Source organism: Hipposideros armiger, unplaced genomic scaffold (assembly GCF_001890085.2).
Source record: "Hipposideros armiger isolate ML-2016 unplaced genomic scaffold, ASM189008v1 scaffold_125, whole genome shotgun sequence".
In the NCBI taxonomy this organism is placed as follows: domain Eukaryota; kingdom Metazoa; phylum Chordata; class Mammalia; order Chiroptera; family Hipposideridae; genus Hipposideros; species Hipposideros armiger.
In genome coordinates, this window is record NW_017731475.1 from 2,863,253 (window position 1) to 2,889,201 (window position 25,949).

The window sequence follows — 25,949 nt, forward strand, 5'->3', positions numbered from 1 at the left end:
TCTCTCTCTCTCTCTCTCTCTCTCTCTCTCTCTCTCTCTCTCTCTGTAAAAACAGATAACATGAGATGTACCATCTAAACAAATTTTTAAGGGTAAAGTACAGTATTGTTAATAGTAATAAGCACAGTGTTGCACAGCAGACGTCTAAAACTTACTCATCTTGCATAACTGACACTTTATAACCATTGAACAGCAACTCCCCATACCCCCACCACCACCACCACCACCACCAATCCTCTGGCAACCACCATTCTATTTCTGTTTCTAGGAGTCTGACTGTTTTACATACTTAGGAGATAGTCTGGGTATCTCTTTTTCTCACAGATCCAACCCATCAGCAAGTTTTAGGTTCTCTCCATAAAAACTTATCCCCAGTCACTGTTACTAAGGCATCATCATATTTTGCCTAGACCACTGTAATAGCTCCTTAACAGGGGTCCCAGCCTCCAGGCTTGCCTCAGGCTAAGCTTCCCAGAGAAACCAAAGTAATGATTTAAAGATACAGACCAAGCCTTGTCACTCTCCTGTTCAAACCGCCCCCATGCCTCCTTACCCCGGTTTGTGTAAATCCTGAGCTTCTGTCACAACCGCAAGGCCATCGTGACCTGGCTTGCAGCTTCCCACACACTATCTCCTCAGTCACTGTGCTTTTAGCCTGCGGTCTCCTTGCTGCTCTGCAACAAACCTAGCGGGCTCCCAATCCTGGGACTTCAAACTGCGGCTGGGTCCCTCTCCCTGAATTGCCTTTCATGACCTTTCATCTTTGTATGACCTGGCCTCCTTCAGACCTCTGATCAAATGTCACCTCTTCAGAGATGCTTGCTCTGATCATCCAGTGTAAAGCAGTGCCCTCAGCGCCCCCATCATGCTACCCCTTTTCCTTACTTGGTTTTTCCTCACCACCAGGCACTGTCTTGCATGTTTATGTGTTTTCTTGTTTACTGAAGTATCTCTGACTGAAGGCGGAATGTCCTTTTTGGCTTCATTCACTGCGAAGTCCCCTGAACCTAAAACAGTGTCAGGCACACAATAGATTCTTAACACATGTTTATTGAGTGAATAAATAGTTTCTGCTATCCTTAAAGTCAAATCAATCTTCTACCATATTTCTACAAGGAACTTCATTCTATCTCAAGTATCAAAAGATAGTCATCTTAGGTCAAGATTTTATTGTTAAAATGAACTATAATTGTGGGGCAAGTGTAGGCCTAATAATTAGGACTTATGGACCTCAACCATTCACTTATTTTTTATTTTTTAAGCTATTTAAAATGTATGTGCTTTAATTTTCTTCATTTCTCAAACAAGATTGATAATAAAACATATCTAGACTCATTCTGGGTTTGCTGTGATGATTAAATATGTGGAAATACTTGGAATGACATAAAGAAATCTATTAAAGTGAGATGCTAATATTTTCCTCTCCTATATTTTAATGATTATCATTTTTTCCTTTAGCTCCATTTATGTGTTTCTTTCCCTTCTTTATATCAGCAGATCTTACTTAGCACATTATACAAACACAAGTGCAAAGGAACCACTAGTACTTTGGTATAGATAAGAAGCTAAAAGGATTAGCAGGGACCAGATTTTTAAATACAAAGAAATCTTGGATAAAAGAAGTCTGGGGGGTGGGGTGTTGGACCTTGATCCACCAGCAAAGATGTGACTTCTGCAGGATAACTTTGTTGAGGACCCTTGGGTGGCAGGCCAGGCAGGGGTGCAGAGCTCGGGTGCACCGGCCAAGTCCAGCATCCAGGAAGAGAAGTGAAACATAGACCTCCCTCGCTGAGCCCTTCACTTCTCTGCAAACTCCATAAGTGTTATTATTTACTGCTAGCACCTCTGGACAATAGATCAGGAAATCAAAGCTGCTGTCCAGCCCTTCCCCACATGCAGCGCAACTTGAGCCAAAGAACAATATAATTACTGCCCATCGTCTTCCTGTTTGCTCTTGCGATCCTAGTCCCTGGAGAACCTGAGCAGTTGCTTTAAAATGTCATCTGGCTTTAAGGAAATCCCAAACCAGGTAAACTATATTTCTATTTTTTCTACTTTATAGAAGAAGAAAGTAGATCCCAGAGAGATTAAGCAACGTGTCCAAGGTTGCATAGCAAGTTGGAAGTGGATTCCAAGTTGGTGTTCTTTTTGTTGCATTATAGTGTCTTTGTGTAGGTTGAACCATTTCTTTAAGTTATTGCACATGGCTGATTTTATTTGGAAGAATCAGAAAAGTTGAGTTGCTTCAGTTTGTATTTTATAAAAATTTTCAGACCCATATCTTGGAACTGAAGACCACTTATAGGCACCAATTGTTGCAGTAAGTATTTTAAATTGCTGATATAAGAAAGGCTAGCTAGAGTAATATCTCTCCAGGAGCTGTCTGGGTTCAATCCTAGCTCTACCAGTTTACTGGCTGGGCAATCTCAAGCAAATTTATTAATTTCTTTGTATGCTTGTAGTTATATTTCCTGTCTATAAAATGAGGATAATAATTGTATCTATCTCGTTGGGTTGTTATGGATAACTGAACATATAGAAGAATTAAAACAGTGCCTAGCAGATAGTAAGTGATACATATGTGTTTATTTTTACAGTATGTAGATACAAATGTAGATAAGGTCAGAGTACATTAGAGCTTGTCTCAGGAGTTCTCATCTTGAACACAGTTTTGTAAAAGAAAAAAAAGTTTCCAAATGAAAGCATCATTTCTATAGTGCCTAGCTGCAGTAACTCAAAGCTGTCACTAGATGGCAATTGCGATCCATTGTGACACCAGCGGCAGCCAGTTTTATCAGATGGGTCAAACCCTGGAATTTGTTTTTTGCGCCCTGGAGCATTGTAAACTCAGGCTATCCCTTCCCCACAAGGTGGACCTTTAACAAAACTGTTAACCGTCAGCAGGTCAGCAAAGCTTGCCTTCTGTGGTCATTCTTGGGACTCACCCACAAGCGCTCAATTCTCCCTCATGGCAGCCCCACAGAAGCCTGGGTTTACCTGTCTACATCCTATTGTTAATTTGTATATCAGGAGTGCTGACACCAGGTGACAAAGACAGTGTCACAATCCTGTGTTAAGAAGATTAATCAGTGGTTCTCAAAGTGTGGTGTCGTGTACCCCCTACCCCAACAGCCTCAGCACCGCCTGGGAACTTGTTAAAAATGTAAATTCTTGGGCCCCATCTCTAACCTGCTGCCCAGGAATTGGTGTTTTAACAGACACCAATGCTGATTCTGATGCCTGCTAAAATGTGAGAACCACTGAGATGAACCAATGGTTAGCATCATATACATGTTGGCGCTGGCGGGTCCTCAGAGAATATTTTGCCCAACCTGCTTATTTTGCTGGGAAGGAAACTGAGTCCAGAGAAGTTAACTTAGTCACTGAAGACACAGGGTTAGGCTTTTGGCAGAGCCAGGCCCCAGGCTACTAAGTTGTATCCCCCAGTTTCTCCCACTTTACCCTGCATCCTTTCCCCCCTCAAAACTGAGCCCACTTGGTACACACATTCTAGCCTGATGCCTACTTATGAAGAAGAAAAAAACCTACTTATTTATTTATACAGGAGTTGGTTCATTCATTTCAAAAGTTGCTATAGGGATAGAAAACGTGTATGTGATGCATAGAGTGTGATGCATTTCAGTCATGTGCAAGAGTTTGGTTTGATTGAGGGGAAGGGTGTATGTGGAGGACTTATCGTGTTATAAACAATAATAATAATATAACTACTACTAATAATATCTGACTCATTGAATGTTAACTATGTGCCAAACACTGTACTAAGCATTTTACACTATTATTAGTTGATTGAATCTTTTTTAAACTGCTCTTATTCCTATTTCATAGATAACAATAGAAACACATACACTGTTCTATTTTCCTTAAAATCAAGTGTTACTATTTCCATTTCTTAGATGCTGAATTTACAAAAAGACCCTTAATAGTTACTTGTTCCAGGACAATCTCTATAATGGGTAGTAGGTATGAATTTGGGGGGAATGAGGAATATGTTTTCAATGCATATAGTTTTATTATAAGCATAGTTTTCATAATGCATAAAATCAGTCAGATTTTGACCTTTTTTCTTTTTTAACTCAAGGAATGAATGTCATATTATTCTTTGGTCTATCAGCAGCTGTGGAAGTAGCCAATTTCTTATGATAACAGATGACTGTTTGAAAAGTGGCAAAGAATGCTCCTTTCAATTACTTGACTCGCTGTAGAAAGGAAGCTGAGTAATGAATGAGTGATCTGGTCTGAAATCATTGGCTTTGTTACATTTTTGGATTTTACTTTGTATGCGTTCACTGTGAATGTGCTTTTCATGAATATGAATAGTGGTCAACATTAACATATTTTTTCTTTGTACAGGAGTGTTCACAACCAAAGTAAAAATTCATGTTACAAAGTTCTGATAGGATTTGAAATAGTAATGCCTAGCCCTTCCTAGCTAAGCTTCCAGAATTCCTGGATTCTTTGGGATATTTTTCAGTGATTTCACTTTTTCCTGAGAAAATAGCTTTTCTGTTCCTTAGTTTTCTCATCTGCAAAATATTGGTATTGGATGAGATAATCAGCTGTAATGGTTTGTGGATTTATGGTTTAATGGTTGAACGGCAGGCACAAAGAACTCACTTCTGAGCTTTCCTTGTAGTAAAATTTTAGTGTTGTTTCCATAAAAGAAGTTATCAGACCAACTATTTCTTCATGAATTTTTAAATGGGACGCCTAACACAGTTCTATATTTCAATTTTTCACATCACTAAAACCCTCTCCAGCTCAAATATGTGATTATACGATATATTCCCACATCTCAACTGGGCTAAGATTAAGGCTAGTTTTAGACAGATGCCATTAGATATGATTGATTTCAACATAGGAGAGTTGCACTTTACCTAAGGCCCTGCTTTTCTCATTGCTGCAATTACAACTTTGAGTTTTAAGAGCTCCTGTTACAGCCTTGATCTTTACACTCATGTTCACAGCTAAGGATAAACTGCTTTCTCAAAAAAAATCTAGAAAACCCAAATCAACTTTCACCTTCTTTGTCTAGAGAAGTTGAATCGTCCACAGGTTGCTTTATCTTGAATTAAAGGAAGGGCAATAACTTTTGGGAAGGAGAACCTATAAAATGTATTATTATTTAAAAATTTTGTGATTGAGAACAAAATTTGCATTTTACTCCCTCCAGACCATTGTTACCTTTCTCATTCATATTCAGTTTTGGAGTTGATTACAATAAATTTTCTATTCGCTTATTATAAAAGCATTGCATGTTTATTCTGGAATTATTACAGAAAAGTGTAAATAAGGACATAGAAATATGTAAAATTCTGCCACCCAGAGTTGGTTATTGTTAATATTTTTCTTTTTCATTTTTTGATTCTAGGTAAATATGAACATTAAGTAATTGGCAACTAGTTATACATTATATTTTGAAGTCTTCTTTTAAAAATTAATTTTGGCTTATATACACTAATTTTAACTTCTACCTTCAAAAATAACATTACTTTTATTATATAAAAAGTTACAATACTCTTTCATTTTCACTATTTTGTGATTTTTCAGTGCCATTTTGATTTAGGTCCCTTTTCATTTGTTTGTTTTCATCCCTCTTTTTTGCTGAAAAGATATAAGGTAATTTCAACCCACTTTCCTCCAAATAGGTAGAATATGTAGAGAAAGGCAAAGCTCTGGAATTCATAATATATATGTGTATATATATGTATATATGTATATATATATATATGTATATATGTATATATATATATATATATATATATTAATATAGATATCTTTGCTTTATAAACAATTGGTAAGTTTTAACACACTGGGGAATGATGTTATGAAGAATTCTATTGTAACATAAAGAAACCATTTAGGAAGTGAGGAGTAACCCCTCTTTCATATGATCTTGTTTATAAGTATGTATTTTTCAAAACTGTTCATAAGCGTACTGACTTGTGTATTCTTGTAGGACAGAGCTCTGGTCTTACTGCCCAGCATTCCCTCAGGGTCTAGAACTGTCCCTGGTCCATTGTATTTGCTAGGTGACCACTGTGGAGTTGAAATGAATAAAATAAAGCAATTTCAAGGGCCGGCCCAGTGGCTTAGTTGGTTAACAGCTCGCTCAAGAGTGTGAGCTCTGAGCAACAGTGGTTCAAGTCCTGGCCCGAGCTGAGCAGCCACTGAGCTGCCAACAGATGGCAGGATGGCTCAGCTAAAAAAAAAGAAAAGGAAAGCAATTTCAAATATTCTGACGATGTTGTGGTAGGTTGTATTGTGATTTCAAATAACACTGATGTAAGAGGCAGTAAATGGTTAAAAGCTTTGATTCTGCTTTCTGTTCCTAATTTTCAAGTCCTTACATGAGATAACTTGGTCTGCCTCTTAATGTAGTGCTTAAGTCCAAATAGTAAGTGCTAAAGATGTGTTAGCTTTTAGCAATTTGGGATATCTATTTTTCTCCTAAAAAAGAACCCATTTTTTTTCCAGGGGATTTTCAGGTAGATTTTCTAAAACTACTTCTTTAGGAATTACATATAAAATATCTTCAAGAATTGGTAGGGGATATAAAATACACTGTATTTTATAATAAATATATATTTAATAATTATTTTACATTGCCTATATCACCTAATAGTCCAATGTCTCATTCATTCATAATATTTAATGGGAACACATTTTACAATAAGGTGTGCTACAGAGCCGTAAATATAATTTACAATTCTTTCCAGGGTACTTTTACTCTAAGCTTTTCAAGCATTCAACTGTAAAACGGGCTTTAATGAATGAGCAATTTGAGGCATCAGCTAATGAATTCTGACTTTTTCCCTGCATGTGGAAGATGTGTGAGGATGACAGAATCAGTGCTGCTAATGTGCATTGTTCTGTGACAGAGTCTTTGTTAATCTGTCTCAGCCCCATCAAGGCAGGTGCACAAACAGGTCCAGTGCTGCACAATCTGTTCTGTGGGCTCTGACCAATGCAATCCTCTAGTCCAGTGCTGTCCACACAATGTGAGTCACAGAAGTGACTTCGTATTTTCTAGTAGTCATATGTAAAAAGTTAAAAAAAAGCATATGAGATTAATTTTGAGAATACATTTTAACTCAAGATGTCTAAAGCATTATGATTTAAATGTGCAATCAATAAAAAGTATTAATGAGATATTTTGAATTCTTTTTTTTTGTTCAAAGTTTTAGGAAAGTATAACTTTTGTTCAAAGTATAAAATCCCACATGGGTTTTATACGCATAGTACTTCTCAGTGGCAACTAACCGCATTTCAAGTGCTCAATCACCACATGTGACTCACGGCTACCATATTGGACAGCACAGGTCTGGTCATTCCCTGTTTGAAGACACCAGAGGGCAGCAGTGTGGTGTAGAGGAAAAAAGACAAAAAGCTAACTTGAAATCATGATATATGTCCTCTCCTGGTGCTGACATTTGGTACCGATGTGACTGTGGACAAGTGATTCCGTTTCACTGGGTCTCAAATTCCTATTCTCTATAATGCAGCTCGTTAATAACTGCCATACTCCTCATAGGAGGCTGTGGAAAAGACTAAATAACATATTGTATGTGAAAGTGCTCTGTTAGATCATAAAGCGCCATACACATGTTAGGCATTATTGCCCCTTTTATTGTAGATTTACTCTCATGACTTGCCCAAGGCCACATTCCAAGTTGGTAGGAGAATCAAGGATAGAATCTGGGGCTTCTGACTTCCAGCCATCTGCTTCAACTAAAGGCTGTTCATACCAAGTTGGCTTTAAAAATGAAACAAAACACAACAAAACAAAAAACCTAAACCCCAAACCCTTTATATTAAAAAAAAAATGAGGAAGGAAGAGAGTGGCAATAAGAAATAAATTCAATATTGAATACTTAGGGTCCTCTTAGCCACCATCATAATGTTCTGCTGTTAAATTATACATACAGGATATTTATTTATATGCCTATATGTCAGAATTACAACCATCAAGGATTGGACTTTATTGCAGTCATATAATATAAAACCCCACGTTCTCCAAAGTCTCAAACAACTTCTAAATTGAACTGTGGTTTCCCCCCTCTTATTTATCTCCAAAATATGGTACAACCACAAGAAAACCCTTCTGTAGTGGGTTTGATTAATAAAACAGATATGGATCAATTCAGCAGGTTTACCATGGGTTATTTTTGGTTATAGATGTAGCTCATTAATTCCCACGTGTGAGACACCACTTCTCTAGTGTGAATCCAGAAGACACATTAATCTCTGAAGAGAAAGTGGTAATAATTCAGTTCAATCCATATTTAGTTGTGCTTACTGTGTGTAAGGCACATTAGCTATTTTAATGAACAAAAGGAGATTGTTTCTACAATATTTGTCACTTAGAGATATGTTATTTAAATTGAGGAAAATATAGACTATGTCTACCAAAATGTTTATGTTCTATGATTCAGGAATCTTTATTTTCAAAAGGTAAAAAGATGATCAGAAATTCTAGATTATTCAAAAATAATTTAAAAATTCACATCCTTTATTTTTGGAGGGCACACAATGGATGAGTTATGATGGTCTATTTCCATTTTCCCTAACTGTACCCCTATCATGGTTTTCATATTTAAATTTTTGGGTCATTTTCTACATTTGTTTCAAATTAATTTGTTCATATAACTTAAAAATCACATAAAATATTTCGAGTTTTCTACTATGTGAAATTAAGCATAAGCCAAGTTGATTTTCACCAAAAAGACATACATTAAAAAAATTATTTATACTTTTTTTCAGTCAAAATTCTTTCTTAAAAATGACTTTCAGTTGGTTATTTTTATTATAAAACTATCATATATTAACTTTGGACATGCTTAAATTGATGACCATGTTGAACAAATGTAATTTTTAATTTCATTTGCTGAATCATTGATGTTGACCATTAAATGAAATAGTGTATTGAGTAACCTTTACATTTTATTACTTTTGCACCCTGGTTTAAAAACAAATTAATTTTTAAAAAGCCCAATAAATGTATTTTTTTATATTTTCACCATGACTTTACAAGCAATTTTTCTCCTCTGCATTATAATAACCACTTTTTTTTTGCATTTTTATGATTTAGTTTAACATTATTATTGTAGTTTTTCACTGGGTAAGCCTATTGATGCCCTTGGCAACAAGATTTTGTTACAAAAAATCCGGAAGCTGAGCCTGCTGTTGGTTGCAACAATTATAAAGTTTCTCTGGATTGAGTTCAGAGCCTTATCCTGACATTATGACTAACCAGCATCATGACTCCTTCATCAGCTTCTCCAAAATATGTGATGGGCTTGAGTCCTATAACCTGTTGCTTAAATAAGCATACATATTTAATGGTTTTGCATTATAAATATTTCACTTGATTGACATCTGGTCTTGATGAAATTCAGCTAAAATAATTAGTGGTACCTGTAGGGAAATTGTGATACCTTAGAAACTTATTAACATATTTGACTTTCTCCAGGAATTGAGAATGGATTCATTCTAGACCTGATGTGGTCATGTGTCATTAATTGTAGGTCTAGATGTTGTGCTTTTCATTTTTTTTCTAGTGCACCTCCAGCAAGAACACAGAAATCTGAGGAATCTTAACTGTTCATTCTTTAAATTACTAAATAAAATTAAATAGACTACAAAAAGCCATTGTACTAGTAAATATTAGGAATATTGAGTTGTGTGTCCAGAAGTCACACTTAAAACCAGGCAATAATAACAAGCATAGGATGGATGTAGATACTATGAGATAGTGTCTACTCATCAGATATGGATGGTATTTTTTTTTCCATTCGAGTTCAAAATTTAATGATGGACTTCATATTTCAATTGCTTCTACTGAGAGGCCAATTAAGGAGTAAAAGAGATTCTGGTATAGTTACTATTTTTCACTGTAGCTATATTCAATATCGTATGTGAATAAAACTGTATTTGTTGTATAATGCTCTGTTTCGTACTTCCTAGATTGTTTTTAGGAAAATTTAGTTTATGTCACTTCAGTCATCTGAAAGGAATCGTTCTTTTTCATTATAACTCATAACTTAAAACTGCAAACTATCAGCCTGAAAAAAATTGGCTCAATTAAGAGAAATCTGATAATGGTAGAAAAGCACATGTAGATATGACTAGGAGATGATAAGATTATTTTAATTTTCCCATTTGCACTGGAATTATTTATTTTACAAATCTCCAGATCTTTCATTACTTAAAACCCTCTGCTGAATCACGAAAAGAAGCTTAAGTTAGCAATTTTCCCCTGCAAAATCTAGCTGTTAGCATCTGGTGAACACTTGGATAACCTAGTCAGGTCTATGGAAATGATTATTTTAAGACTCTATTCAACATGCCTAGACTTAAAAAAAAAAACAACAGTTAGAATCACTTTCTGCACATGTATTTTACTATCGGGGATTTTAAAATCTGACATTAGTAGCAATGGTTTATAGGCTTTTGTAGCGGTGCAAATGGGAATAGAAGATAGGTAGGGTCATGCAGACAGGCTGGATCCCCGAGTGTCTGCCAACTGCCCCTGTACTCTCAACAGTGACTTCCGCCGCCCTTTCTCCTGTGGACCACCAGTGGCCAGGCCACTGCGCCACCCTCCAGGGTTTCTCCACTTACATTTAGTGGCTGCCTGTGGAGTCAGGACCAGTGTCCTTGCTGGTGTCTTCCTGTGGCACGCCTGGGGCTGGCTTCTGTCTCCTCACCAGATACTGCTCCAATTCCTGAACACCGTCTGAAGTAGGGGAAAAAAAAGAATTCTTTTACTCAGTTGGAAAGACAAGAATCTGAATTATTATCAAAGTGTATTGCTTTGGGAATCACAGGAGAAATTACATAACAGGAACATATAAATACACACTTCAGTAAAAATTGCTATTTACCAAAATTTAAATGCACAGTTTGGAGATAGTAGGGATCTTTGTACGCTGATCAGGAGATATAATTTTAGGGGTTCTATACATGCAAATATGCACTTATTTGTTTTTACACATATACTATATATAGTTTTTGTCCAAATAAACAATATATTGTATATCTTTCTTGCTTTTCATGGTTATATCACATGCTAAGTTCTCATTAATTTAATTCTTATTAATACAGGTTTTAAGTAATTTAGAAAGGATTTGGGCATTTGTTTTAGAGGAAATAAATTTATGAGGAAGTTATACTTCAGGGAGAAAAGTTAGATTTATTTTTATACAGTAAATTCTTTCAGCAACACATTTTCTATCCAATTTGTAAACAACAGTATTTGAGGTAGAAATTATTCTTAGGTATTTATCAAATCAGGTCTGATAGGACTTTAAAACACTTTTAGGTTTTTGTTCGAATTTTGGGGGCAATTTCGTTGAAGATACTTTATGCATCTTCTATAACTTAGACGTTTTACAAATCATATGGGACTTCTTCCCACTTAAACTGAATTTCAGAAATTTAACTCTATGTTACTTTATTTTGTTTTGAAATATTCCATAAAGACTTGTTTATGAAATATCTATATTTGAATGTAGAAATATTGTCTTCAACTAAATTGCACCAAAAACTCAAACAAAAACCATTTCAATAGGAACATATTTGGACATTTAGATAAACAGAAAGATTTGAAAGCTAGAATTGCTTGATTAGGAAATAACTACAGAATTGGTTATCCAATTTAGATTTTTTGCAGTGTGATATAAATGATATATTCTAGAGCAGAACTATACAATAAAACTTCCTGTGACTATCAAACTGTTCTATATTTGCACTCTTCAATATGGCAGCCACTAGCCACATATGGCTACTGAGTACTTGAAATGTGACTAGTACAAATGTGGAGCTGAATTTTTAGTTTTGTTTTAATTTTAACTAATTAGAATTTAAATACCTACTTGTGGCTAGTGGCTACCTTATTGGAAAATACAGTACTAAGGGTTTATCTGTATTCGGTATTCAACATAAAATAAAGAAAACTTGAATGTCTTGTAGTTGCTGAATGTATATAAAAATGGGTGTCCCCAAAACACGAGACCTGGGCTCTGGTACATGGCCATCCACAGGGAGTCCTCATAACATGTGCACAGGCTTGAAGGGTAGAAACAACAGCTTTTTGAACTTTGGCTCAACTTGTACATATTCAGACATAAATACAGTTTCGGTTAGCCATAGGTGATTTGAAAAACTTTTGTCTCTGGAAAGCCATGGGGAGCTCAAATTATCTCTAGTAATAAAGTTCAGTGATGGTGAATGGAGTCAAGGGCTTGACTTTTTCAGTTCATTTCTCATGTGGTATGAATGGCATGTCATAGAGACAGAGATGAAGGAGGTACTCCACGAACATAGCCGCCTCCACATAAAGGAAACTCTTCAGGTTCAGACTGGATAGCAGGGACAGGCTGATAGACATGTTGGCACCTTTCCCCAAATCATTCTTTAATAAATATTGATTGAGGGCTACTGTGTGCAACACTAAGTCATGATGCTTAGTGCTGGAGATAAGGTGTTGAAAAAAAACTGATACAGTTTTAGCCTTCATGGTGATTGATTGCATTAGACAATAAGATTTTTCCAATGTCTTCTTCCAAAATGTTTTTTTTTCCTAGGATATGGTGAAAATAGAACAGGAGAAAGGTACATAGGATAAATAGAAATGCTGAGGATCACTATTAGGTGTGTGTCACACACCTTGTTCAATTTTACTTCTCTCTGCACAGCTTTCACAGTTCTACACTCAGTTGAATAAACCAGTTTTCAAAATGCAACACTGGAAGCAGAGAAAATAACTGAAAAAGCCCCCTCAACTGCCATTTTTTAGAACATGAGATGAGCGTCATCGTTTATCATTTGAGTGTTTACCACATATATTTATAAGGGTTTTTTTCATTTTTACGAGCCAGAAGAATGTTCTTTAAAATAATTACTAACTGAAAGACTTTTTTTTTACTGTGATGTGATGACACATTTTCTACTTTGCCATTCAGAACACTGCAAGAAAGAGTGCTGCAATCGCCATTTATTAAATAAATAAAATTATTCCATTTTCAAGCACCATTGCAAGACCTGAAGAGAGCTATCTGCCACACAGGCAATATGTAGCTTATTGTATTTAAGTTCATTTTGAAAAAATGAACCAGAAATGTGGCAAAGTACTGAGCAAGAACTATTTAGTCAGGTTTCTTCTTTTCCTTCGCAGAACAAATGTATAATGAAACATATGGTTCAACCTGCATTTTTAGATGAATTTTCAAATGTGTCACTGATGGAAATTTAAGGATGAAAAGGATTAAATGAAACGAAATGAATGAAATCACAATACATAGTACTTAAAGTATCAAAAGACCACAAAGCCTTGTCTCCAAATACATGAATTGATAATATCCTTCATTTTCTAGATAGACACTTTGAAAATAATTTTTGAAAACTAACTATAAAGCAATGAAAGAAACCACAGAGGGAAAAAAAAGAGATACATTTATTTACATAAATATGTAAGAGCCAGTTGACATAAAAAACATTATGAACAAAATTAAAAAGTGAAGGGGAGTTTGCTTTATTCCTTTAAAAAAAAATGTATACGCAATGGACGTTTTAAAACATGGCCACAAATTCTTTGAAGCGCTACTGTGTCCCCCTCATTGAATGTGGGAGGCCCTGTGACTGCTTTGACTAATAAAGCACAGTGGACGTGGCACTAGGTAACTTCTGATGCTGGGTCATGAAAGACCATGAAGGTGCTGCCTTGTGTGCTGTCCTTTGGAGCCCTGAGCCTCCAGGTAAGAGGTCTGAATCCCCAGAGACCACTGTGCAGGAGCACCCAGGTGTCGCTGCTCCAGTTAGTGATGCTAGCATGCTCAGCCTTTCTTCTGTCCCTGCCAGGGCACTAAGCGTTTGAGGACAGCCATTTGGGGCCCTTCACATTAGCCAGTCTGCCAGGTGAGTAATCCATGACAGCAGAAAAAACTCTTAGACCAGATCCATACAACTATGAGATCCTATAAAATGTGTGTTGCCTTAAACCACTAAATTTTGAGGGAGATTGTTAGGCAGCAGGAGAAAATGGTGCGTACTCTCTTGCATGTATGATATTCTCACAATAAAAATCTTAAAATTGAACAGAAGAGACACTCTGGGACATTATTTGCCAAAACTGACAAAAGCAGTCTGTCTTAGTATCCTTCCTATATAAAGAGATCTTTCAAGTCACCAGGAGGAAACTACTAATATTGTATAAGAAAATGGGCAATTAAGTGAACATAAAATTTACAAAAGGAAAATAAGAAGGCTAATAAACATGTAAAAAAAGTTCAATCTCATTCATAAGTGAAGGAAATGTGAATTAAACAATGGGATTAAAATTTTGGTTATCAAATTGACAAAGATACAAAATAATATCTAATGTTGGTTTGAGTTAAGTGGGAGTATAAATGGCACACACTTTCTGGAAAATAAATTGATATGATACAGCCAGAACTTTTAAAGTATTGTATTCTTTGACCCTGCTAGGAATCTAGAAATTCAGGTAAGGAAGTAATCAGAAATGAAGTGAAATATAAAATGCTTATCATAGCTCTATTTACAAGAGCAAAAATATAGAAATAATCTAAATGTCAATCAATGCAGTTAAATAAACTATGTGTTTTATATTACATAATATTATTTTACCACTTAGAATATGTGCTAATCCTGACCTGGGACACAATAGTAGAGTAGAAAAAACTGGGACTTTATGGTCATATAGACCAAGCTTTGAATCCTGGATTTTGCCACTTTCTTTTGCTGGATATTTGCAAATTTGATTTATCTCTCTCAGTTTTACTTTTCATATAAGAAAAATGGGCATAAATATCTATTCCATTGGGTGTATTGATAATTAAATGAAGTTATACATATATATAAATTTTACATATAATAAACTGATATATAATATATATCATATGAAAATATAAAAATATATAATACATTATATACATAGTTTTTATATATATAAATAAGCATAATAGTTTTTTAATAAGTATCTCATTTCTTACAACCCAAGGAAATCATCTGAGCTCCATATCCAAATTCACACCTTTTTCCAAATTCATTGAAAGTTTTTCAAATCTGTCTTCCTCTATATAACCCTTTCCACCATAGTTCAGTCTCTACACCATAGTCAGATATTAAGAACAAACCCAAAAATAAATGAATCAAGTTTCTTGTTTATAACTCTTCAAAGGTTCCAAATGCATGAAAAACACATCTACTCTTGCCCTACTGTCCACACAGCAGATGAGGTAAACTTAGAAAAAGTAAATCAGATCGCGCCAGCTCCTGCTTGGCACCCACCCCTGTCGCATCCAGTAGCTCCCCAGAGCACTTAAAACAAGCCTAGCCCTCTTTCCTGGCTTCCAGACCCCATGTGATTCCTACTTTGCCTACTTCTCAATTTTGCCCCCTTGCCCTCTATTCTTCAGCCATGCTGGTCTCCTTACAGAAAACGTCATGTAGTTCCCCTCCTTTCAAGTCTTTGCTGTTCCTTTGCTGGAATTCTGTTTCCCTAGGACACTGCATGGCTGGGTCCTTCTCCATCTAAATCTCAACTTGAATATCACTTCCTCAGAGAGGTTTTCCTTGACTATCCAATCTAAAGTCAAGCCCTCATTTCCATGTACTATTGAATCCTCTTTAATTCCCTAGTAGAGTTATAGCTTCCTTCCTTAGTTTTGTTCATTTATACCCTGACTCCATATCAACACTTCCTCTCTCCCCAGGGCTCCTCTTCCAGAGCAGGGAACTTGTTTTGTTTATTGTAACATGCCTTGCAACCAGAACTAGTATTGGCACATGGTAGGTGTTCTGTAAATATTTACTGGATGCCTTACAAATACTTTTTGTACTTCTGAAACACAGAAATTAGCAGTGCAGAAAAAACAGCATTTGACATCATTTTAAAAAATAGAAATTGTGAATCATTTGGGCATTTTTAAAAGCTTTGATGGTTCTGATTTGAGTATGTTGCTTCAATTTTGAAAAAAGAAAAACCTAGACACAGAATCACAGCAGCATAAAATTATTTCAGGAGTGTGATGAGAGCTCCTCTGTCACATCAGATACTTTTGAAACCATACCACCACTCCACAGGCTCCTTGCTTTGAAATGAAGAATATGTACCTCCCACCAATATTTTTATTGCCATTGAATATGTGATTTATTTACTGGATAAGAAACAAGACACCCCTTTCAGCACTGATAGTACTGAAAACAGGGTTCCATTTTTTGAGCCTGGCTTACTCCAAACCTCTAAAATGAGAAGCTGTGTTAATTATTCTATTGGGTCAGTGCAAGTGTAAACTGTTCTTCTTTGTAAAGCACAGCATGGTGACTATAGTTAACAATACTGTTTTGTATATTTGAAAGTTGCTAGGAGAATCAATCTTAAACGTTCTCACAAGAAAACCATTTTAACTATGTCAGATGATGGATGTTGACTAGACTTATTGTGGTGATCATTTTGGAATATATAAAATATCAATTCATTATGTTACATACCTAAAACTAATATAAAGTTATGTGTCAATTATATCACAATAAAAATAAACAAAACTGTTCCTTGTAGTGTCATTTACTTACTCTGGGATTCAGGAACCTTAGTGGTTGGGCCTCGGTAGTCTGGTATTATCATAAGATTCTATAGTAATGAGATCTATTTCTATAAAATTTATAAGAAAAATCTGAATTGCTATTTATAGATATGCCATACTATTTCAGAAATTATATAACATTCAAACACTCAAGCACAAGTTTTGATATGTATTTTAACATATCCTTTCTCTACTAGTTTTGAATTTCATCTGCAAAGCAGGCTGGCCACATTCTTATGATTCTTGAAGGGAAAGGAAATATATGTTTATTAAACATGTCCTTTGGGCCAGTCTCCTTGCTAATTGTGTTATTTGTGTAGTTTTTACAACCATGCAAGAAATGAGTTAAGGCAGTGGGAAGACAGACCATTCTTTCATGCACGTTGAAGGAGAAGACTGGTGAATCAGGAATCAGCAAAACAAAGAAACTGCCTATTCTTATTCCATTGCCATTATCCTAGAACTTAGTTTCAAGTTTTTCAAGGGACATTATATTTTACTTTTCTGATTCATGGCCATTGTCTGGGCATGACAAATATTCATTGGACAACGATGCTATTAAATTGGGTACAAGATTTCCATAGGAACTGTGCATTTGGGTTGTTTAGAAATGCCAGGACTTAGAAAAAGACCTGGGTGAGGCACCTTGAGATTCCTGGAAACTATTCATATTGCCCCATGGAGCGATACCTCTGATTTGGTTTCACTGCAGCTTAATAATGTTTGGAGAGCTGGAGGGAGAGGTGGGAAAGGCCCATTTTCCTTTCTCCACTCATCCAAAGGAATTCCTTAATCTTTCAGCTATTTTTACAAAAATTTAAGATTGCAGAATCTCAGATAAAACTCTAGGATTGAGAATTCCAATTCTACCCAAATAGGGTCAATTCTGAATTAACAACTAAATCCTGACAAATTGGAAAAAAAAAATCTAAGGTTTACTACACCATCCTTAGAGGTGCGGATTGCTGAATCAGTGGTCGTCTTTTAAGTACATTTAGGTTTGAGAAACATTAATTTGCCTTTATTTGTAAAACGCACATTATGATCTCATAACAGTATTCAATGGTCACGGAGTTCAAAGAAGCTAAGTCTAAATGATTTGGCAGAAGAAAAGACTGAAAATATCTGAATATCTAAAGTATATCTGAAATCTTTGGATTTTATTAGTTTGGAATAAAGAAGGTGGGAGTGAGAAAGTAACACTTCAATGTATGAATAAATTTGAGAAATAGTGACTTTAGTTCAGAAAACTGGAGAGCAAAAGCTTCACTTTTTGGAATCTAAAATTAGGCCTTTACAATATATTTTAAGTGGTGCTATTTCACAGGAAATAGTCTATAAGTTTTTTATTCCAGGTGCATCTTTTTGCAATAGATAGAAATATATCACGATTCCCAGAAGGCTCTCATCCTTGCTGAGAAAACATCGAAGGTGAAATTATAACGCTTTTTGAGTGAAACCACTGAGTGAACTTTCAGACATGATAAAATATCGAGAATTTAATGGTGATTCAAGAAGTGGTTGGAAATCTTCTATAACTTCAGGAAAAAGACTAGGGCCATATCTTTGTAAGGTAAATATTCAAGGAGAATTGGGTATGAAGTTCTTCTTTCAGTTATCCAGATATTTGATATTATAGAGCAATGCTTAAATTGAACTAAAAAGTGCAAAGTAAGTGGATTCCTTTGTTTGGGCAACAATATTATGACATCCTCGTTCAATTATCTTGTCATTTGCATTATGAGCCATTCATATATTCACCCATATCATTAATTAATTGATTAATTAAACGTTATACCTCATCTAAGATGACTTGGGAAGCAATTTGTTCTGGGCAAGTATAAAAAAAATGCCTTGGGTGAGTAAAATTTGGCTTCATTTTATCTCTAGTTAAAAGATGATTTAGTACTAGACTTAACAAGGTGATCACTTCATAACTTATATAAATGTCTAACCACTATGCTGTACACTTGAAACAAATAGAATATTGTATGACAACTGTCATTGAAAAATTTTTTTAAATTGAGAATTTTATTTTTGCTTAAGACTAACTGATGATACTGAGATACTGAGTAACAGCTAACTAATTAAAACAATGCCTTGAAGTAATCATTGTATGTATCCTTTAAATAAATGTGAAAAACTTCAAGTGTATCTTTGTAGTCACTTGCCTTGTGGAATAAATATGATCCAGACCATGGTAGGAGGAAGCAGGAAGGAGAAAAAAAATGTTTGTGTTTGGGAGATGATTGAGGCTCTGAAACACTCCAGAACCTTCATAGGAAGAACAGGATGAGGGCCAGATTCTCTCGTGACATCAGCACAAGGCTGAGCTCTAGTTTTGGTGGGAGATATTGACTTCAACGTTGTAAATGATAGTTTTTTTTGCACTCGAATGTGGTGGTTTCCCCTACCCCCAAAACAAATGACATTGCCCATAATCCAAGGTCAAATTTGATTTCCAGAGAGTCTTCTTACAAAAACAAAAAAACATTGTTCTAAATTAAGCCATAGCTCAGTAGTAATAGTAGTAGCCATTAGTTATTGAGAATGTCTTATATAGCAGGCTATGTACTAAGTATATTAAATCGCACATGTTATATAATTTAATCCCTGTCATGCTTCTATAATAAAACAACCTTCTTATATTTAAGATAGTTTAAAAAAACTTTAATTAATTACATACACACACACCCTCTGAAAAGAGTCTAAGTTTTGTTTCCCTCTCTCTCTCTCTCTCTCTCCCTCCCTCCCTCCCTCCTNCAGCACACAGTGAGTGGCTCATAATTGATGCCTAGTAAATATTTGTTGAATTAAATGAAATGTAATTTCCTGTGCTTTTCCTGAGAGAAGGGTTTTCAGCAATCATTTTGTCCTTTGATGTAGCTTGGAAGACTCTTAGGGATGAACAGCCATTGAAAAATTTTAACCCAACTAAGAAACATGGATCAACTTGTCTTTGTCCACCTGGATCAGTGAGGAAGACGGGTGGTGGAAAGGAAGGTTGGAGGGAGGGTGTGTGGTGATTGGAGGGAAAGAAAAAATATTAATTCTGATGAAAATGAGTTTCATTTTTTCTGGGCTATAAACATAAAGAGATAAGAAAGCCAAGATACTGTGAACTTTTAACAACCTTCCATGGAGTGTCTGAAATATACCAACCTCCTATGAAAATGGGAACTGAGATATGATGCTTGGAGTAGAGAACCCCAGCAAGATTGGGCTTACACAAAAGAGAAATGAGGGTCATGGTGGAGGGAAAGCTCCCAAATAAATGCAGGCTTGTTTTCTGTGTGTTTCAGGCCCTGGTTTATTAGATTTTTGAGTTGTTGACTGGACCCTTGTCCATCAGTTCCTGATGGTCCCTGACACCGATTATGGCTTTGGTGTGCTGCATATGGTAGGACCCTGGGATGACACAGACTCTACAAACTGAGTCATCTCTCCAGCTTTGATCAACTCATGCTGGTTTTGTTTTGTTTCGTTTTTGGTTTTTTTGAGCATCCAGTCATGCCAGGAACCATCACTGTCGAGCACGGTCACAAGGTGCCCGCCTGCGTGAGTACACAGAGTTCTGTGCATAGCAAGTTAAACAGATTCCATTCCTTGCCTCTAGGAGCTCACAATGAAACCCAGACAATAGATGTGGTGAACACAATGGGGGGAACAGATGCACAGCTGTATAAACAGAGTACAAGAAATTAGAGGATTTTGGTATAAATCGTGGCTGCAAATGTTGTTTGTACACTAGAAATGAGGGGAAATTTTGCAATTTGCAAAGAATTTGCTGGAGTCTGTGTAAAGGTAAGAAAGCAGAGGGTGATGGTAATGGTGGAATTATCCTGCTTATTTCTGTTAGGAAGGAGAAACATTTTCCTTTGGAGTGGGGATTGCGGGGGAGGTTTACTTTCACAGGTATCTATTCTGAGGGCATACACATTGCTACTTAAATTTAGGTTCTTCTAAGAGATTCAGTTGTAACTAGCCTAAAGAAGGAAAATAAAAATGTATTAATCAGGGCATACCCTGCCAGAGAGATTTCATAAACCTTCTTTCCACTGAAAAACAAGCTAAAAAGAAAATAAAAACCAGAATGTATTATAATTATACATTCCACTTATAACCAACTAGCACCTAACAATTGATTTTCCAAGGAAACGATTACTTTGGGTGAGAATTTCTTCCTCTTTCCTTTCTTTCTTTCTTTCTTTCTTTCTTTCTTTCTTTCTTTCTTTCTTTCTTTCTTTCTTTCTTTCTTTCAACGGTCAACATTTCTTGCCAATGTATAGCATTTACTGTCTTTGACATCTTGAACACTGTGAGGAATTAATCTGAAATTACAGAATTCAGCTGAAAGCAAATTCCAAGCAAATCTCTACCTCAACCACCTTGGGCTGATGGGTATCTCCCTTCTCTTAAATATATCCAGATAGGGAATTTGAAAACCTCCTCAGGAATCTTTCCCAGGGTTTATAAAACCTTCACTGCCAATAAGATCTTTCCATCAAACTTAAATTCCTTTGGTTGCAATTTAAATTCATTTCCTCTTCTTTCCTCATTACAGAGGAGAGCACTACTCCCAATAGCCATTCCTCTAAATATAGCTGTTAAACACACCTCAGGCTTCTTTCCTGGACACACAGGTCTTCTATTTCAAATATCATATATATATATATATATATATATATATATATATATATATATATATATATATAGAGAGAGAGAGAGAGAGAGAGAGAGAGAGAGAGAGAGAGTGCCAAAAAAAGGTGTACACATTTTAAGAAAGGAAAAAACTGTATTAAAATTGTAATACTCAATATATATTGATAAGTCATGTCTATACATTTTTTGACACCCCCAGTGTGTGTGTGTGTGTGTGTGTGTGTGTGTGTGTATAATTTTACTTTGGCCTCTGGCTTTTTATCAAGATAAAGCAATCTGCTAAGATAAGACCCCTTCAAATTGTGAATTTCCATGATCGATTGCATGAGGTCAATTCTACAAACATTGACATGTCAATATGTCTCATTTCTTTAGTCCCAATCGGGTATTATTTATTAGATCATAAAAATCTCAAAGAATATTGGAATTTTTATTTTATGCTTTCTTGGAATGGGTAAGAGCATAGTCTCAATAAATTAATGACCACTTTTTAGCTCTTATCACTTTAGACGAGCAATTTACCTCTAGATATCACAATGGGAGGAATACCTTGTTTCCTACAAGTATAAAAGTTTTATCCACCTTTAAAGCCCAACAATTCTATGAATATGTTCTAAGTAGCCCTTTGGCCAAAAAGAGCAACTGTTTTCCCTTAACTACCATTATTTTTACCCACAAAGGTCAATGTGCATCATCCTATTACTGATTTTTCAATCAATAACCTCTAAACTCTATTTTAACATTTTTAAAATTGAGGTTTAACTTCAACATTTTAATATAAGTCCTCTCAGGTACCTATTCTTGCTTATATGACGTGTTAATGTCAAAGGGTGTGAGGTTTTGTATATGCTAAATTATTTTCCATTTATTATTGCCTGAATGCTTTGGCAAGGCCACTGATATCACATATGAGTGTTTTTATTAAATAGTTTTTAGTCCCCTGGAAAGGAGGCTGTAATTCTCCATCTCTTCTATCCACATGGATATGTTTCCCATCTTCCCTGCCCTGGGATCTTTTAAAGCCCACACTAACAAAGTAAGCATTAAGAATATGATGACACATACAGTTACCTTTGAAAGATGATTCCTTTATTTCAAACACTTAAGTAGTATGGAAGAATTCTCAAAAGTAGGGCATTGAAAAAAATCCATGGCAGAAATATTTTGGGGTGGATCGCTTTTTTCAGTGATTCTATTATTGAGTGATCAATTTTCGCTGCATTTCCTTTTGAACTTTTGCTGAACTTTGAATTAAGCAGCACAAGGCACATCAAGGTTAACCACATCACCTCTCTGCCTTAGAAAGCCCAGTATCTGCTGAAATAGTCTCAGAGATTTTATAATAAAGGAAGATATTTTCTTTTGCTCTTTTGCTTTTCATGCATTAGCCTGGCCTGCCCTTGACCCTTCTCTTGCAGACACACCTTACTTTTAAGTCATTTTCTGCTTGACTTGAAAAATGTTCTTCATCAAACCTAATGGCTAATTAAACAAGGGAAGTCTGAATTTAATCATACTCCAATAGCAAAATGGGGTGAATAAGTGTATGAACTTGAACCACTCTTTTTTTTTATTACAATGCAGTCAGCAATTTATTTTCTACTGCAAAAAACCAATCTACCTGGGTTTTAAGCTACTTCCTTGCCCTACTGTGGGCATCACCATGTCCCTCTTGTCTTCTTTCTCTCAGCCCTGTCTACCCAGGCTGCAGTGGCAGCTTTGTACCAACTGAGCACAAAGCTAGAATTCTGGACTCACTGAATGGCTGACTGGTCTGCTTGGCAATCAGCTGACATTTCTAATGGTTCTTTTCCTGTTTTAGTCTCATCTTGCACACAGCTCACACTACATGCCCCTGAGTACCATTTGCACTTTTCCACCCATGTGCCTCCTGGTTTTAGCATTGGAGTTGGTGGTGAGTAAGGGGCGTGTTGTGCTTGTGCTCCCTTATCTTCAGTGCTACTCCCAAAATTCTGAATGGCTTAGAGAATCATCTCCACCACTCCTTTTGTCTTTCATCCCTTTCTTTTCCTCCAGTTCACCACGCCTGTCCTGGCCCTTAATTGGTGATCTCTTTTCCTCCTCCTTTCCTCCCACCACACTGAAATCACAAACAAAGCAGTGAGGGGAAAGTGGGGCTAAGTGAATCGTTATGAGAATCTTTCCCCTATTTGTTTTGGTTCTCAGAAATGCCTCACCATCTTTCTAGCATCTTGGCTTAAATGGGTCCCCCACCCCCACCCCCCCGGCCCCTGCATAGTGTAGTGCTAGACTTCAGGTTTTGAACGCATAGCCTGTTCTTTCATTTTCTTGATACACTACCACTAAGCAGTTTATTCTGCAAAGGTAAACCAATTCACATATGGCCCAGGGTGATGAAAAAGGTTGTTTTAATTTAGGTTCTCTCAGGTATTATGCCAGCTCACATGATGCATTTATATGAAAGGGTACTATTTGTTGAATATAATTCCCTTGAAATCCTCTACTGAAGATCTATATATTTTTATTATCTTTATGGAATGTTATCACATTGAATTCTAAGAAAGAAAACTTCAGGATAGGTGTGGCTGAGATATCACTCCTGGTCCTCACCTGCCACCTGGAGGTTTGGAGTTAGCCAGTTCCGTGTCTCCACCACTCTACCAATCTAGACATGGCTACTTCTTTATATCCTCAGTTATAAAACTTCTGTTCAGCCAGATTTCAGATGGTTCTCCAGGTTGATTGTTCTATAATTTAGTTGTAAGTTTAATTTGTTCACAGAAGGAAGCGCATAGTGTTTATTCCACCACCTTTGATCTCCTCTCATTCGTGCCTATGGCTTCTTTTATAGAGTCAATACATCTCATATTTGGTCTTCCTCTTTTCCTGATCGTTTCTATTTTCCCCAGCATTATTGTCCTTTCCAATAAACCCTGCTTTCTCATGATATGCCCAAAGTAAGACATCTTCAATTTTGTCATTTTTGCCTCCAGTGATATTTCAGGCTTAATTTGCTCACTTGTTCATCTTTCTGGGAGTCCAGGGTATCTGTAGAACTCTCCTCCAACACCATATTTCAAATGAATCAATTTTTTTCTATCAACTTTTTTACTGTCCAACTTTTGTATCTGTACATAGTACTTGGGAATATGAGTGTGTGGATGATCTCAGCCTTGGTTTCTAATGACACATCTTCGCTTTTGGTGATCTTTCCTAGTTCTTCCATTGCTGCCTTCTGAAACTCAGCCTTCTCTTGATTTCTTGGCTGCAGCCTCCATTTGAATTGATGACAGAATCAAGGCAAGCAAAATCTTTTAACAATTTTGATGTCTTCACTGTCCACGTTAAAGTTGTATATTTCTTTTGTAGTCATGATTTTTGTCTTCTTGATGTTCAAATGCAATCCTGCTTTGACACTTTCTTCTTTTGCTTTCATCAGAAGTCATCCAAATTATTGCTACTTTCTGCTAGTAATATGATGTCATCTGCATATCTTAAGTTATTGATATTTCTTCCACCGATTTTCACACTTCAATGTAACCCAGAATTCGTACTCAGACTGTTTGACTCTTGAACCTCGACTCCTAACTTTTCATTATATTTATTTAATATTCTATCATCATCATCACAAGACACCCAGTAAATGCATGCTAAATAAAGAGAAGCTGGAATAAGAAATATTATCCTAAGATGTGCCAATTCCACATAATGTTTGTATAATGAAGCTGTGGCATTCTGGTACAAGTAAGTGTGCAATAGATTTTTTTATTTTAACTAAGTTTGGCTCACAGCATTCCATATTATTCATCTTTCATCACATGGATTTAATAAAGATTTTCTTACCCCAGAAAAAAGTTTCACTTCTAAGGACAAGACTTATTGCCAGAAATCAATGTTGGGAAGTCGAAATCTCATTTAGAAACCGCTGTCAGTCACCTGGGCAGTTTCAAGCAAACTTTCCCTACATTTCAAAGAAAGGATTGTAGGGTGAGATTAGAAGCAGCCTGTTTGTTGTCCTTCTCTGCTCTTTTAATTAGTTTTTATTAGTTCAAAACCTCAATCAAACTTGCCAGTTTTAAGTTTTTGTATTAGGTTTTGTGGATTCTCAGAAGTTAATCAAGAATGATTAAAGAAACAAAAAAATGTTTGTTCTCCTTTCTGTCCCCTTCCCAGTCCACTGAGTATTAGTTGAATACCTACTATGAGCTTATTCATCACACTGTTCTGCTCCACTCAATTACATAAACCTAAATCATGGTACTTGTCTACAAGAGGCCATCAGTCTAATTGAGAAGATAAGATGTACCCAAGAAATCATGGGGAGAATAGCACACACAGTAGATAATTGTATTCTCAGTGGTGTGTACTAGCCTTGGAGGCTGTAGGAGTTCAAAAGGAAGGAAGGTTCATGAGGGCCAGAGAAGTGGGGGAAGGTATCATGGAAGAAATGAAAAACTGGGTCTTGCAGAGTGAGTAGGAGTTTGATACACGAAGGGGACAGGAAAGATCATTGTGTATATGGGGAAGGTGTGGTGATGGAATAAATCTTTATGGGATCATAAAGATACCTTTCTGGTTAGAAGAAACATTTTGGAGACTGATGAGTAATACTCATACTCGTATGTGTCCATGTAGTGAAGGGTACCCTTGAATAACAAGCAGAACAAAAACAAAAATTTAGGA

At 36.0% G+C, this 25,949-nt stretch overlaps 1 protein-coding gene across 5 annotated transcripts in view; it reads right to left on the reverse strand.

Annotated features, from left to right (window-relative positions):
- The window catches only part of COL8A1 (collagen type VIII alpha 1 chain), a 148,070-nt gene that overhangs the window by 45,730 nt on the left and 76,391 nt on the right, over positions 1 to 25,949 (reverse strand). For 4 of the 5 annotated variants that reach the window (XM_019648318.1, XM_019648313.1, XM_019648319.1 and 1 more), the window contains exon 2: positions 10,642 to 10,756. The gene's annotated coding sequence lies outside the window, so the exon portion shown is untranslated. Of the gene's footprint in view, positions 1 to 885; positions 1,008 to 10,641; positions 10,757 to 25,949 lie in introns of all 5 variants that reach the window. The other variant, XM_019648314.1, reaches the window with a different exon arrangement.